The sequence below is a fragment of the Oncorhynchus clarkii genome, chromosome 1 (genome assembly GCF_045791955.1).
Source record: "Oncorhynchus clarkii lewisi isolate Uvic-CL-2024 chromosome 1, UVic_Ocla_1.0, whole genome shotgun sequence".
Taxonomy (NCBI): domain Eukaryota; kingdom Metazoa; phylum Chordata; class Actinopteri; order Salmoniformes; family Salmonidae; genus Oncorhynchus; species Oncorhynchus clarkii.
Window position 1 is genome coordinate 39,302,066 of NC_092147.1, and position 15,883 is coordinate 39,317,948.

At 43.3% G+C, this 15,883-nt stretch overlaps 1 protein-coding gene across 2 annotated transcripts in view; it reads left to right on the forward strand.

Moving 5' to 3' along the window:
• The first annotated feature begins 857 nt into the window (after window positions 1-857).
• LOC139406908 (ras association domain-containing protein 8-like) overlaps window positions 858-15,883 on the forward strand; it is a 41,595-nt gene continuing 26,569 nt past the window's right edge. Inside the window, exon 1 of one of the 2 annotated variants that reach the window (XM_071150062.1) lies at window positions 858-1,158. The gene's annotated coding sequence lies outside the window, so the exon portion shown is untranslated. The remainder of the gene's footprint in view (window positions 1,159-15,883) is intronic. The other variant, XM_071150071.1, reaches the window with a different exon arrangement.

Here is a 15,883-nt window from a genome sequence, read left to right on the forward strand (position 1 = left end):
CTCTTCGTCCCAGGGAAGGCCTGCCTGTTCTATCCCAGTTGACAACTCAACTCCCAGAGTGCAAAGAACCTTAGCATGACCCTTGACAACATCCTCGTTCTCTGCAAACATCAAAGCGGTCACTTGCCTGCAGGTTCATGCTCTACAACATCCGTAGAGTACGACCTTTCTTCACACACAATGCGGCGCAAGTCCTAATCCAGGAACTTGTCATCTCCCGTCTGGACTACTGCAACTCTCTGTTGGTTGGGTTTTCCGCTTCTGCCATCAAACCCCTGCAACTTATCCAGAACGCTGCAGCCCGCCTGGTGTTGAATCTTCCCAAGGTCTCCCATGGTAACGAGAGAGTTGGTCATAGACAGCACACACAATTGTTTTGGAAAGAAAAGAAAGAAGGGATGCTGGTCCATAGTTTTTTTTATGTCAAAGGGGTCGAGTGTTGGTTTCTTGACTGTGACTATCTTAAAGTCAGATGGGACGCAGCCAGTAGTCAGGGATGAGGTGATGTGGGAAGTGAGGAATTGGAGAAGGTCTCCAGATAGTCTGGAGGAGGGGATGGGGTCAATTGGGCAGGTTTTTAACCCAAACATCTAAATGTTTTTAATATATACTACAAATAATGTTATTAATCTGTGTGTGTATATTCTGTATTAAAGAACAATGTAGCCTACCCTACCTGAATGTCACCATATGGTACCTACTCAAGTAGGCTACCCAACCACTTTCAGGAACTCCACTCCTTTAGGTGAGTAGGCCCTGTTCTACAGTGTATTGCAGCTTTAAAATGGTCCACAATGCCTTGCGGTGTCCCAGTTCCGATGCAATGTATTTACAAGCAAGAGTAATGAAATAGGCAGAGGGCGATTTTCCGCAGCGTGTTGGTCCGACCCCAAGGGCTAGCGCAGAGACGGCGCAGCGAAAAACTTTCAGCCATGGATATTTCAATGCACCTAATTTTCTTTTGATGCCGTTCTCTTTGCTGTGGACCGTATCACTTTGTCGCAGTTCATATAAGTGATTTATAGGCTTGCCCCGAGAAAATGTCACATTTGCAGATTCCATTACTCAACAGCATCTATTTTTCCTAAACTTCAGTCCGGCTACAGAAGAGTGGGGGAACTTCTGTTGTTTTTTCGGCACGAAGCCTACAACACAAAGGTAAGGTTACGTTTGTAGTTTCCCTGCTAATGTTAAGATGTTAACGTTACACTGTATCTTAACTAACCCTTTACAACAGTATCCCAGGTGTAGTAATCGGTAATAGCAGGCGGCCGGGATAATGGAACAATTATTATCAGGCTGCATAGTGGAACAGTTGTGCCCGTTACAATATCGCGGGTTCTTTCTCGCGGTGAATACTATCACACTTTTAAAACAAGAGCGGAACATTTCAGAGCCATTTGCCACACTTGTTTACTATGTGGCCCATATCTTTTACATCAACACATGCATTGGATCTCTACCTGAGAATAGCCTATGGTTTTATGACATGTTTATAAACATTTAATAATGGTTGAAAATGGCTACATTGTGTCTCATGATGTCTGTAAAACATTGCACCGTTTCCACTTTTCAACACAGCATTTCCTCTGTGTATAGCCTATTTCCCACTCATAATTAAGCTAAACACTATTTAATATACCTATAGGGCTATTGTTTATGCGGACTCAGTTTATATTTCCAGTTACCCACTCTACCATTAGAGACTGAAACTACCTGTAGAGTAGGTCACTCCAATATGTTTGGCATAATGATGTATTAGAGCAGTAGTAAAATGCAAATGGCTTCTTTCTTGCTTTCAGCATCTGTGTATTGACACTTTTTTTCATACAATCAGCTCTTACACACATGTTGACGCAAACAGTGTTGGCCAGCAGATACTGTTCTTATCAGTATCTGATTCTTGTTTGTTTTGGGCTGCCTACTGCACAGCACTGTCGTCTTGATAATATTAAAGAAACATAGGCCTTCTCCGTAAAACTTTTCTTAGAACCTGTTTCATTTTCATTCAAAGCTGTATTATCTCAATCCCACAGCTGTGGTAAACGTGTTCAATTACTGCACTAATGACTGATGGGACCGCCAGAACATGGACTAAACTAAACCCATGTCCTCATCATGTCCAAACCAACCCTCCAAACCCTTGGCCAGAGTAGAAGCCAGGAGATCGGGTCTGTTGCCCCAATCAGTGTTGCTCCTAAGGCCCTACTCCCGGCATCAGGCTGGCACTTCAAAGCTGGCCTGCTTATAGAGCCATCATGGCAGGGGAACAAAGGCTGTATTATTGCTGCTGGCTAAACGTGCCGTCCAGATGTTCGAGATCCTGCCAGTGTTGACCTCCCGACTAGGGGAGGCGGGGGCCACTCTGGAGTCTAATATAACATCCAGCCAGCCTGATGTTAGGGAGGGGGAGGAGTGTGGGGGCCCAGAAGCTCCTAATGGAAAGCTTTACAGGAGCTGGGGCTATAACTGTGGCTGTGGCATGACTGGGGCTGGTTTGAATCCCTGGTGAGGGATAGACGTCTCAAACACCGTCTCCCTCGAGATTTTTGGATTGAGGGGGTGGAGGGGGTTAGCCTAAATTCTGAGCAAGTGTTCGGTTGTACGTACGAGTGTGATCGAGGCGAGCCTATGTTTTTCAGGTGGCCTAATATAAGTACAGGATATTTTCTGGCCAAACTTTACCAGTGGAATAATTTATGTAATTTCCTTGTAGTTACGTTAACTAAACTTTTTGTATTTTCTTAACTGTCTAGACATATTTATTTTATGCTAATTTCAAAGTTGCATAATTTGCATATGTCTACAAACATGTTTTAAATGTCTATAAATGTTTTCCACTTACAAGGCAATGTGAAGTGTTTCACACACAGACACCCCATCCACACAAGCAGAACTCAGTTTGGTTTTAAATAGTGGCTTTAATCTGTCACTCATTTGTAACAAACTTTATTGAAGACTGTAGGTTTTGTCATTGTAGTCAGACAAATGTAATTTAGGACCTGGTCTGACCTGAGGAGATGCTGCTGCTAGCTCCTGTGGAGGAGAGAGGAGGCTTTTAGTGATTAGATTTCAGAGAACCACCACAAGACTCCTCTCTGACATTCCTTCCTCTTTCTTGTTTTGGTATTTAGTTGGGAGTGGGGCTTCTGTTTGTAAAAAAAAGTGTAGCCTAATGCTTGTTTTATGTCATTCAATAGTACTTACCCTAGATTTAGCCTATTTAGCTTAGTTTGTTAATGATAGAATGTAATACAGTCCTTACGGTGTATTCCTTGTAATTCCTTCCTTCCAATATAAAAATAGTCAGCCCACAGAATCACAAACAAAAAGCCTGCCACTATATAGACTGTATAACTGATGTAGTCCTTTAACTGTGAGTAGAATCTAAGGTGTATTCATGTTAAACGCAGCCCTGAGATCAGAGGGCTGTGCACAGAACCATGGAGTTCCTTATCTCCACGTCACGGCCCATTGCATTCTCATCGGCCAGGAATCCATACTCTCTATGTTATTAGTTTCCTGGATGCCTGGCACTGACGTGGAGAGGTAGTGGAATTCCTTCCTATAGAGAAGATATCTGCACACACTTTAATACTTCTGCATTCCGGGATGCCTGGCACTGACGTGGAGAGGTAGTGGAATTCCTTCCTATAGAGAAGATATCTGCACACACTTTAATACTTCTGCATTCCGGGATGCCTGGCACTGACGTGGAGAGGTAGTGGAATTCCTTCCTATAGAGAAGATATCTGCACACACTTTAATACCTCTGCATATTTATTGTGCTGATGTTTTTGATCAGAGACCTTTTTCAAGAAATCCTCCCTATAGCCACCCAATGCTCCTTCCTCTATGCACAGCGTCCTCAACCACTGGGGTCCCACAACCCAGTCTACATACCAGGCTGTTTGACATTATGGTATATAAGGCCTGAGGCCCTAGTATGACCAACTACCCAGGTCTGCTACGTGTGTGAGACTTGAGAGTGTGAGGCCAGGGCAGCACTTGATGGCGAACTGGGGGGATTTAAATACATTGTTTCTTAGCCTACTCCAAGACACACACACACAAACAAGAGTCCCAACCACCACCACAATAAAACAGTGTCTGGCTGTGGCTGGGCAACAGGGATCCATTTCATAAGAGACGTAGTCTGGTACCAATTATACTAGAGTGTATAAATGGTTAGTAATTACAACGTAGCCCCGCAACAGGAAGTGCATTTTGAATTAAAGTTCAATGTTGGAAATAGTTTGTAAGCACCAGAACCCCCTATCGCACAACCCTGTAAAAAAAAACTCATTATGTATTGTGGGGGTTGGGCTGTTTTACTTTTTGTAGTCAGGATAGAGTTGAAGTAAATGTGTCTTTTGTTTTTGTTTTTTATATATCACTACCTCTGGTGTTAGGTCACTGCTCTGCTCCCAGACCTTCAATGGCCTTCAACCTCTCTCCTTTGCCAAGACGTGATTAAATTGTTTCCCCCATAGTGAACAATGGCCTGTAAAGTACAAGGGGAACACAGGTCTAATCACAGAGAAAGCAGACGTGGACTGTTTTCCTGCGAGAAGATATTTTGTCCTCAAAACAGTTCAGTGGTTCCCCAAGGGGTTTCTCCCAACTCCCAGAGTCAAGTTGTGCCTGATTCTTTGTTTTAGCCCCATGATGAATACCCATTTTGTTTCTCCTCAAACGGCCATATGTTCTTCATGGAAATGTATGATATTCATACCAGTCCACTGCAGTACAGTTCATCAGGAATACATCAAAGTTGTAGACCTAAATAAATATGATAATCTAATCCGTGACATGTAAGGGCATTGTCTTACGTCAAGTGGCGTCACTGCTACTTGCTGCTTGTCCCTCAACTGACAGGAATCAGTGTAAACGGAATTAGAGACAATGATGTAAGGGGATGTCCTTATCCTTCCTACCTATGGTCACGAAACCTAACCACACGAAACCTCACCCCAGCACAGCCATATATCCCATGGCTCAGAGCTGTACATGATCACTCTATATTGGATATTGTTGTAGGGGTTGGGAACCAGGGCCAGCACCTGGCCTGGTAAAGAGATGGCAGTGCCTGGCCCGTGTCCCTGTGTGTGAGAGGACCCAGAGGGACATATGGTGGCTTGTTTACACTAGCATCAGTCAGTGGAAGTCCTAGCCCTCGTGCCAACTCTCTGGGCTCCTGTAGCCCCGGATCTCTGGGCTGGCAACAGCGGGAACAGCCATGGCAGCAGCCTGGGTCTCAGCGGACACACTGCTCACAGTACCTTGTACTCGCACACCTCACTGGGCAGACAGGAAGCCACCCCAGGGACCACCAGGCTGAACTCTAAAGCCATGCCACATTGAGACAAATGACAAATGCATCTTGGGTCTAGTGCTGTGGCGGTCACAACATTTTGTCAGCTGGTAATTGTCAAGCAAATAACTGTCAGTCTCATGGTAATTGACCGGTAATTAACACAAACACATTTAGCATCTCCTGGCTTCCAACAGCCTACAAGCCACTGAAGCAGACCTTTGGAACCTCTACATTTGAAAAAGTCTAATAAATCCATGTAATATAGCCTACACCTTTACAAAAAATCCATTATTTATTTTAGACAGGTCTAAAGAAGCATGATGTAAGAAAATGTAGTCTATTTCAGAATAACAGATTTGCATGCTCTGATGTTTGGTCCTGATCTGTGTAAGGATATGCGCTGAGAGACGGGAAGCAAGTTCAGGGAGTGAGTGTTTTAATAAAATAATCAGAACATAATACAACACAAGACACTCTGACAGCACACAGACATGAAACAGAAAGAGAAACAATGACGCCTGGGGAAGGAACCAAAGGGAGTGACATACAGTGCCTTGCGAAAGTATTCGGCCCCCTTGAACTTTGCGACCTTTTGCCACATTTCAGGCTTCAAACATAAAGATATAAAACTGTATTTTTTTGTGAAGAATCAACAACAAGTGGGACACAATCATGAAGTGGAACGACATTTATTGGATATTTCAAACTTTTTTAACAAATCAAAAACTGAAAAATTGGGCGTGCAAAATTATTCAGCCCCTTTACTTTCAGTGCAGCAAACTCTCTCCAGAAGTTCAGTGAGGATCTCTGAATGATCCAATGTTGACCTAAATGACTAATGATGATAAATACAATCCACCTGTGTGTAATCAAGTCTCCGTATAAATGCACCTGCACTGTGATAGCCTCAGAGGTCAGTTAAAAGCGCAGAGAGCATCATGAAGAACAATGAACACACCAGGCAGGTCCGAGATACTGTTGTGAAGAAGTTTAAAGCCGGATTTGGATACAAAAAGATTTCCCAAGCTTTAAACATCCCAAGGAGCACTGTGCAAGCGATAATATTGAAATGGAAGGAGTATCAGACCACTGCAAATCTACCAAGACCTGGCCGTCCCTCTAAACTTTCAGCTCATACAAGGAGAAGACTGATCAGAGATGCAGCCAAGAGGCCCATGATCACTCTGGATGAACTGCAGAGATCTACAGCTGAGGTGGGAGACTCTGTCCATAGGACAACAATCAGTCGTATATTGCACAAATCTGGCCTTTATGGAAGAGTGGCAAGAAGAAAGCCATTTCTTAAAGATATCCATAAAAAGTGTTGTTTAAAGTTTGCCACAAGCCACCTGGGAGACACACCAAACATGTGGAAGACGGTGCTCTGGTCAGATGAAACCAAAATTGAACTTTTTGGCAACAATGCAAAACGTTATGTTTGGCGTAAAAGCAACACAGCTCATCGCCCTGAACACACCATCCCCACATGGTGGTGGCAGAATCATGGTTTGGGCCTGCTTTTCTTCAGCAGGGACAGGGAAGATGGTTAAAATTGATGGGCAGATGGATGGAGCCAAATACAGGACCATTCTGGGAGAAAACCTGATGGAGTCTGCAAAAGACCTGAGACTGGGACGGAGATTTGTCTTCCAACAAGACAATGATCCAAAACATAAAGCAAAATCTACAATGGAATGGTTCAAAAATAAACATATCCAGGTGTTAGAATGGCCAAGTCAAAGTCCAGACCTGAATCCAATCGAGAATCTGTGGAAAGAACTGAAAACTGCTGTTCACAAATGCTCTCCATCCAACCTCACTGAGCTCGAGCTGTTTTGCAAGGAGGAATGGGAAAAAATGTCAGTCTCTCGATGTGCAAAACTGATAGAGACATACCCCAAGCGACTTACAGCTGTAATCGCAGCAAAAGGTGGCGCTACAAAGTATTAACTTAAGGGGGCTGAATAATTTTGCACGCCCAATTTTTCAGTTTTTGATTTGTTAAAAAAGTTTGAAATATTCAATAAATGTCGTTCCACTTCATGATTGTGTCCCACTTGTTGTTGATTCTTCACAAAAAAATACAGTTTTATATCTTTATGTTTGAAGCCTGAAATGTGGCAAAAGGTCGCAAAGTTCAAGGGGGCCGAATACTTTCGCAAGGCACTGTATATAGGGAAGGGGATCAGGGAAGTGATGGAGTCCAGGTGAGACTGACGCGTCACGGTGGTGACAGGTGTGAGCCATAACAAGCAGCCTGGTGATCTAGAGGCCGGAGAGGGAGCACACGTGACAGTACCCCCTCCCCGACAGGCGGCTTCAGCCGCAGGATGCCGACAAAAATGCAGATCCCGGGGATCAGGAGCAGACCGGTCACTTCTGCTGAGGCGCGGGAAACCTGTCAGTCCAGCTGAGATGCGGGTGCGTGGCGACCTAGAGTGCCAGAGAGAGCATACGTGACGGTACCCACTCCCCGGCGCATTCGGTTCCAGCCGCAAGATGCCAACCAAAGGGACGATCCCGGGGAACAGGAGCGGACTGGTCACCCCTGCTGATGCGCGGAACCTGTCTCCGGCTGGGGTGCCTGGCGATCCGGCTGAGGCATGAGAGCGTGTAGCGGCTCCCGGACCCGACGTCATTCCCACTGGAAAAAAAAACACTCCCTGATGCTTCCCTTAGGTGAGGCGTCCTTCTGTAACAATATGCGCTGAGGTTCAGGAAGCAAGTTCAAGTAGTGAGTGTTTTAATAAAATAAATGGAACATAATACAAAACAAGAAACACTAACAGCACACAGACATGAAACATAACAAGCAGCCTGGTGACCTAGAGGACGGAGAGGGAGCACACGTGACAATCTGGCTATGCCAAATGGCTGTGGGCTACACTAGTTAATTTAGCAGACAATATTTGCTTAGAATTCTGTGGCATTATTTTATATTATTTTATAGTATGAAGAATACAATTGAACAAAGCGGAATAAAATAGAATGGATATTTTCTCCAAACGATTTGAGGGAGTGCGCACATGCGGCTTTTTTGTGTTAAGCGGTTAACAAAGAAAAATGTATTCCTACATGCTTAATTTAGAGTTATTAATGTAACTTTAGTTGTTCTACAAACGTTGGGCAATAAGTTTTGATTGTTAATACATTGTAAGGCTGCATGGTGCGACTAATGATGATTTGAAAAAAGTGGCTTGAAAGGCATGAGCTCTGTTTTATTTTTTGCGCAGGCTGTACACACTTCATCAGTCTCTCATTCACAATTTGACAAGCACTTGATAATGCCTCGAATTTCACAGGGGCCTCCCCTTTGTGTGGCCATAATGCACCCTAAAAAAATCCATGCCTATTGGGCCTGTGCCCTTCTTCCGGAGTGCTGCATTGTGCCCTTCTCTCTGAGTGCTGCGCACTCCATAGGACATCTCACTCACATGGTTCTCCATCACGTGATCGGGTCTTTCTCACAGGCTACAAGTGAAGACAGACACATCGGGAACGCAACTGCGCTCATCCTTATCCCATTCCGAGGTGCATAATTGAAGATATTGGAAGAACTGTCCACATTTACTTTTCATCAGCCAACAAGATGAGTAGCCTAACAAACAGAAAAAGCACTAGCCTATGTCAATCTACTATCCCCATAGTGCAAAAGTTGACCTATTATATTCTGAGAAATACATATTCCAAACATAGTCTGGTACAGTTGTGGGATGCAATAGATCCCAGATGAATACAACCACTAGCATCCCAAAAACCTTTTTACGCAATGTTGCTGACGCAGCGTTTAGCTTTAAATGTTGATGAACTATTAGACTATTTCTTCACATTATAAACGCAGCAATGCGCACATTGCCGTAGGCAATAAGCACGGATGTTCCATTAGCGGGAAAACACCATTATCAAAAGTGACCACAAATGCAATTATGCATGTAATGCTTTTATTATAAAGGTGCATTTTTATGGTGAAGATTATCTTTCCCAAACTTGAAACTCATGAGCTGCTTATATATGCCAGTTAGGCTCTACACACCCTGTAAAGCGGATTAATGTGCTTAATTTTAAGAAGTTATTTGGCCACTTTAGTTGTGATACAAACCTTATCAAAACATATAGGCCTATGGGCTAGGCTATATGAGGTGTGCAACTATGATTAAAAAAAGTCACACAAAAAAAGGCATTGTTTCTTGCCTCATGCTGGGCATCATTCACAAGTCATAATATATAATTCACAAGTGATAGGCTAATATTGTCACCCATCAGACTATTCTTCATTTAATCTTGTCTTTACATATACTAAATAATATGTGTCAAATTTGTTTTGATTTAGAATGGACCCTTATCATGCACCTGTCACGAAACAGGTGGGATAAAAATACATGTCCTCTATGCACTTAAATAGCAATTGGAGGACGCTTTTCCTGTGGTTAATTTCCATGCCAGCCAGGTAGGCTATACTCCTGTTGTAAAGATAAGCAATGTGCTTAATATTAAGAAAGATAAGACATATGGTAGGCCTAGCCTATAGAAAGCTGAATGGCACCTCCTCATTTTAATAGAGGCCATCACCCTGTTTTCTTGCGCAATTGCATAGCCTATAGAAATGTTGCGCAACATGAGCTCATGGGCTCTCATGAAGTGTTTGATTAGAGTTTCGATTACATTTGCATTGATGTCAGAGTGATAAGAGGGACAATAGAGTGCTGAGTACCAGGCAGTTAGCAAGTTTGGTAGGCTACTAATGACCATCAGCAGCATCAGAGCTTGGAGAAGCCTAATTACCGTGACTAAACGGTCCTGTGGAATTTGACGCCCTTCATGACTCGTGACCGCCGGTGTGGCGGTAATATGGTCAACGCAACAGCCTTACTTGGGTCATCTGCCTTTTGGTCTGTTTTGGTTTTACGTTACAGCAGTAAAGCATCTCTTTAGCTGTTCTTCGATCTAAAATGGAATCTGTTGGAATGTACTGTAAGCCATGCTCTCATGGAATGCTCCTTGGCTCAGGGTTGTGAGCAGCTCTACAGATCAGGCCATGGCCGTCTCTGCAGGGCAAAGGGGCAGATCTTGAGATAGACCTGTGCCCTGTGCCACTATGCTGGCTTGGCACCAACCACTATATTATCCTGTATCATTGTCAGTTATACAGTACTGTACTGGATTTTCTGTTGTATTTTCACTGTTGTGTTATATGATTACTATATGCTAAGCTTATATGGATAATCTTATATGGATCACCAGTTTTGCGGCCTTATGTCATATAGTAAGTAGTACACGCCAATGTGTGTTATAACATGGTATTAAGACGCATTAGTCCCCTCACTGTGTAGACATAACCACTGGCTGTTTTCCTGGGGGGGTTGGAACAAAACTGTCAACCAGCTTTATATATTATAGCCTGAACTTCTGGAGAGGTGAAATGTTAGTTATATAACACACACGCACGCACGCACACACACACACACACACACACACACACACACACACACACACACACACACACACACACACACACACACACACACACACCGACCCCTCAGTGTAACCCAACCTCCCCTGAGGACCTATCTGTCATGTAATGAACGGAAAACTCATAATATTCATAATACTACAAGCCTCTCATTCACATCTCGTTCACCATGGGGGGCTTATTGGAGGTGTCATTTGTGACTGAGACTTGTAAACAGATGCCTTAAACAATGTACATTTGTTGATTGCTAAAGGCATACAAATACGATTATTTCTTGATACATTTGAAACAAGGTCTAGAAGCAGTCTAGCTTGTGAACGACTCTTGGCGGAATGTATTTGCTTGACTGCCTTGAGGGTGATACGCACAATATCGTTCACAAACTGCAGCTCCCCAAGCAATTCGTTCTCAAGTTTGAGTTTGTTTTGTTTTGGTTCTACAGAGCGGTGTCCATCATAACATTCAATAATCAATTAATTGTGTTCCTTCTTGCACCATGTGATCAGTTATCAGTTCTTAACGTCTTTTTCTTCTCTATTTTCCTGCGCGCATATGACAGAGGGTGGTTGGAGCACGTCTTTGGAGCCGCTAATCCAGAGGAGCGTGTATTAATCCTGCTGTAGGACTCATTGCAGCCAACTCGTCAAATGAACAAATAAAATTAATTAGTCACTCAGAAAAACGAATCATGACTCTCGAGTCGGTAAAAATAGTCATTCAAAATAATGAATCATTTGTGAACTGTACATCATCAGCACACAGTTCCTTCACGCTGTTTATTCTCTCAACATACTGTCAATTCATGCACTCGGCGGCTGGGTAAGCATTGCGAGGCCAGAGATAGCCAGACTTCTAAATTGGGCTAAGTAACAGAAGTTGGGTTTTGGAGAAACGTCATCAGTGCATGCTCTGCAAGCAATACAGCGGATGAAGGCGCGACAACAGCGCGGTGATCGGATAGATGTGGTTATGGACAGTAAGGAAGAAGGAGAAGAGCCAAGTGTAGTGGAAAGGTATATGTTGGTTAAGACGTGCGCCAAGTACAAACAATATTCTGCTGCCTCTGATGGTCAAAAATTTTACCTGACGAGTGTGAGGATGTATTACCTATGAGGGCTGGTGTTGTGAAGATCTCCGAGTCCAAACCTCGCCCGATGGTCATGCAAGGATAATTTTTGGAGAAAATGGATCCCTGATTTTTGGCTGATCCATATGTAGTCTTAGGCTGGGTAGAAAATAAGTTGGGTACTATTACGTTTTTGAAGGTAGCTCGAAGTGGATTTTATGGATTTATTCCATTCAAGGGGGAGCAGGCGCTTCGCGTTACATGACTAGGGACAAGACCTGTGAGTTGCTTTGCTCTCCAGAGTAGAGCGCCTTTGAAAGGAGTGATTGGGATATGTCAGTTATCCAGTGAGAGCATCTGTACCGAACCCATTAAGGTGTTTCAGATGCCAAGCTTATGTTCATGTTGCAGCAGTGTTTAGGACAACGATTCCGAGATGTGGGAAGTGTACAGGAGGGCATGGGACAAAGGAATGTGTAGTATCAGTGGAAAAAACTGTGTGTCAATTGTGGGTGTGCCCATATAGTTGGCGATCAGAAGTGTCCAGTTCGAGAGAGACAGGATGAGGCTGCCCAGGTCAGAGTAGGACAGAAGGTGTCGTATGCTGAGGCAGTGAAGAGAGTAGAGGATGATGGGTCAAAGGTGAGTAGTAGGCCTAAGCCAATACAGAGTGACACGAACCTGTGTTTCATAAGGTTGGCCTTCTAGCATTCATTGCCATGGTTATCAACTGTACCGCAGAAATGGAACGTAAATCACAGAAAATAGATGTTATGGTGGCAGCTGCAGAGAAGTACTTGGGTGTACGAGGTTTTACTGCAGAAGAGTTACAAGGTGTGTTGAATGAGAGTCCCGTCGTCCCAGGCCGTCGGCCTGGTGTAGGATCAGTTAGGGTCAAAGTAGTGGAATGGGGTGGTGATTATATATATTTTTTTATTAAATAGTGGTATATACTGTAGGTGTAGGATTAGTTGGTGTTGCAATTTTTTTCCTTTTCCCTGTTTCTTTTTTATTTTGTATCACAAAATGTAACATGATTGAACACACACTACCGCATAGTAGGTGATGACATGCACAAACAAAATGTGTGAACTCCATGGTACCAGAGAAGAAGAAGAGTAATTAATTCACTCACACATATTCTTCCAAAACAAGAATGAAGCTGCTTTCCACGTTGCCTCTAAATATGAATCCACATGTTTTCTCTATTATACTATTCATTTGTGTATCTTGCTCTCTGAAAAACGAGAGTTAGTCTAAGGAAGCTGGCATGTGCCTAAAATAATGCTAATCAATAATGCTAATGGTTAACTAGCTAGGTGGCTAGCTAAATGCCATTTAGCTAAATGCTCTTGCTAGGGCAAAACAAACATTAGCTCTAATACAGGTTGCTACCATGTTGTTTGTGCAACGGTGTATTCTGAATTAGATAGAATATATATATATTCTAAAATGCAACATTTATTCAAATGTGATTAGGTTCCCCTGATAAACACTGACCAACACTTTGGTTCCTACCCTGTCCTAACTCCTATCTGGTTTTTGCATTTGTTGTCGTGCCAACCAACACGAACCATAGAAAATAGATATCTTCTTCAGGAGATGTGCTTCAAAAGTAAGTAAGATTCATATAGGCCCAATGTACAGATGTAGAATCTTAATGTTTTAAAATTTTACCCCTTTTTCTCCCCAATTTTATGGTATCCAATTGTTGTAGTAGCTACTATCTTGTCTCATCACTACAACTCCCGTACGGGCTCGGGAGAGACGAAGGTTGAAAGTCATGCACAACCCAACCAAGCCGCACTGCTTCTTAACACAGCGCGCATCCAACCCGGAAGCCAGCCGCACCAATGTGTCGGAGGAAACACCGTGTACCTGGCCACCTTGGTTAGCTCGCACTGCGCCCGGCCCACCACAGGAGTCGCTGGTGCTCACAGGAGTCGCTGGTGCTCACAGGAGTCGCTGGTGCTCACAGGAGTCGCTGGTGCTCACAGGAGTCGCTGGTGCTCACAGGAGTCGCTGGTGATCACAGGAGTCGCTGGTGCTCACAGGAGTCGCTGGTGATCACTCTTTTATTGCTTTTAATATTCCTCAAACCTGTAGTGTATTTGAGTTTGAAAATGCTAAATAAAAATGTAATTTGCACTTTAACATTTCAGACCTGATTTGCCCTAACATGATGTATCAATCCCAACAAAAATGTAAATTATTATAATCCACAAAAAAAATCACATTTCCTGTTGCTGCAGGATTAGTGTCCTGCTGTAGCAAACTGGCTCAAATTAAGATCCTACATCTGTAGGCTATATCTTAATCCATTTAAAATCAATTTTTATTGTGCTCCTGAATTTTATGTGGTACTCTTAACTAGTCTAAGTTAGCAGCACAAGTGTTACCAATTACATTTTTTCATTTAGAGCCCTGGCCATGTATGCTCTGTATTCCAATGTCAATTCACTTTTCACACTCCCCTGGGGAAAAAAAGTTCAACAAAATAGTGACAGAGTTATGTGTCAGTACAGAAAAATCTCCCAGAGTCCTCTTTGTGTGTGACTCGCAGCCCATTTCCCTGCATGCCTCTATCTGCACTCTGCTGCCATTTAAGGGCAATCTGGATGAAGGACAAAAGCACTTCCTAGCCAGCTGTAAATATGCCAGGAATAGAGAGATCATCAGCCAGGCAAGAGACAAAGGTGACACACACACAGAGACACACACACATACATAGAGTGTTTGTTTGACATCCCCTTTTTCTGGCCTTAAAAAGAGAGATTGTTCTCTCAAAGCCCCTACCTAGTTCTATTAAGCTGAACTGGCTTTATCTTGCAGTGATATTTAGTGTTCTCAACCCACTGTTTTTAGCAAAGCACCATGTGAGAGGTAGAGTGTCTGTGTGTGTCTGTGTGTGTGTGTGTGTGTGTGTGTGTGTGTGTGTGTGTGTGTGTGTGTGTGTGTGTGTGTGTGTGTGTGTGTGTGTGTGTGTGTGTGTGTGTATAAAGCACAGCAGCATGCCGAGGCTGGTCTAAATTACATTACACGAAGAGAACCCACTGGGGTGGGGGAGGTGTGAAGGGGGGTTAAGTGACCAGCAGGAGGATAGAGCAGTGCAGTGCAGTGTGAAGGTCAGCCCTCTAGGGGGCATCACAGCTCTGGACAGTAGCCATACATCCACTCTCCATAGACTCTCCTTGAAGAGGACTGCAATGCAGATAGTTTTTCCTTTGAAATGTTCCTAATTTGATCTGATTTCGCAATTCCATATAGACTTTTTATCCTTGGTATATAGATGGAATATAGAATGTGCCATACTGCATGGACTAAGGCCACTGGTCATGCTTTTTCCCACTCACTTATCATTTGACACCAGGCTGAGTGTCTACTACAGTCACAAAAGCAGTCTTGTTAATTTTGTCTGGAATGAACTTGACTGGGAAATGAATGCGGTTCAAAATGAATGTCTTTACCACATACTTCATTGGATTACTACCGGGAAGCTACAGGTAATTGGCAAAATAAAGTAAACACATTTGAGTAAATTAAGGAATACAATGTATATTGAAATCAGGTGCTTCCACACAGGTGTGGTTCCAGAGTTAATTAAGCAATTAACATCCCATCATGCTTTGGGTTATGTATAAACATGGCCAGTTGCCCAATATTTTGCCTACCATGGCTAGAAGAAGAGATCTGTGACTTTGAAACAGAGGTCTTAAAGGAGCATAGGTGGTTTAAAGTGTGTGTGTGTGTGTGTGTGTGTGTTTGTGTCTCAGTCACCAGATCTCAACTTATGAGAGATTCTGGAGCGGCACCCGAGACAGCGTTTTCCACCAGCCTTAACAAAACACCAAATGATAGAATTTATTGTGAAAGAATGGTGTCGCATCCCTCCAATAGAGTTCCAGACACTTCTAGAAACTGTGTCAAGGCGCATTAAAGCTGTTCAATAAGCTTGTGGTGGCCCAACACTCTATTAAGATGACTTTATGTTGGTTTCCTTTATTTTGGCAGTTACCTGTATTGTGAAACT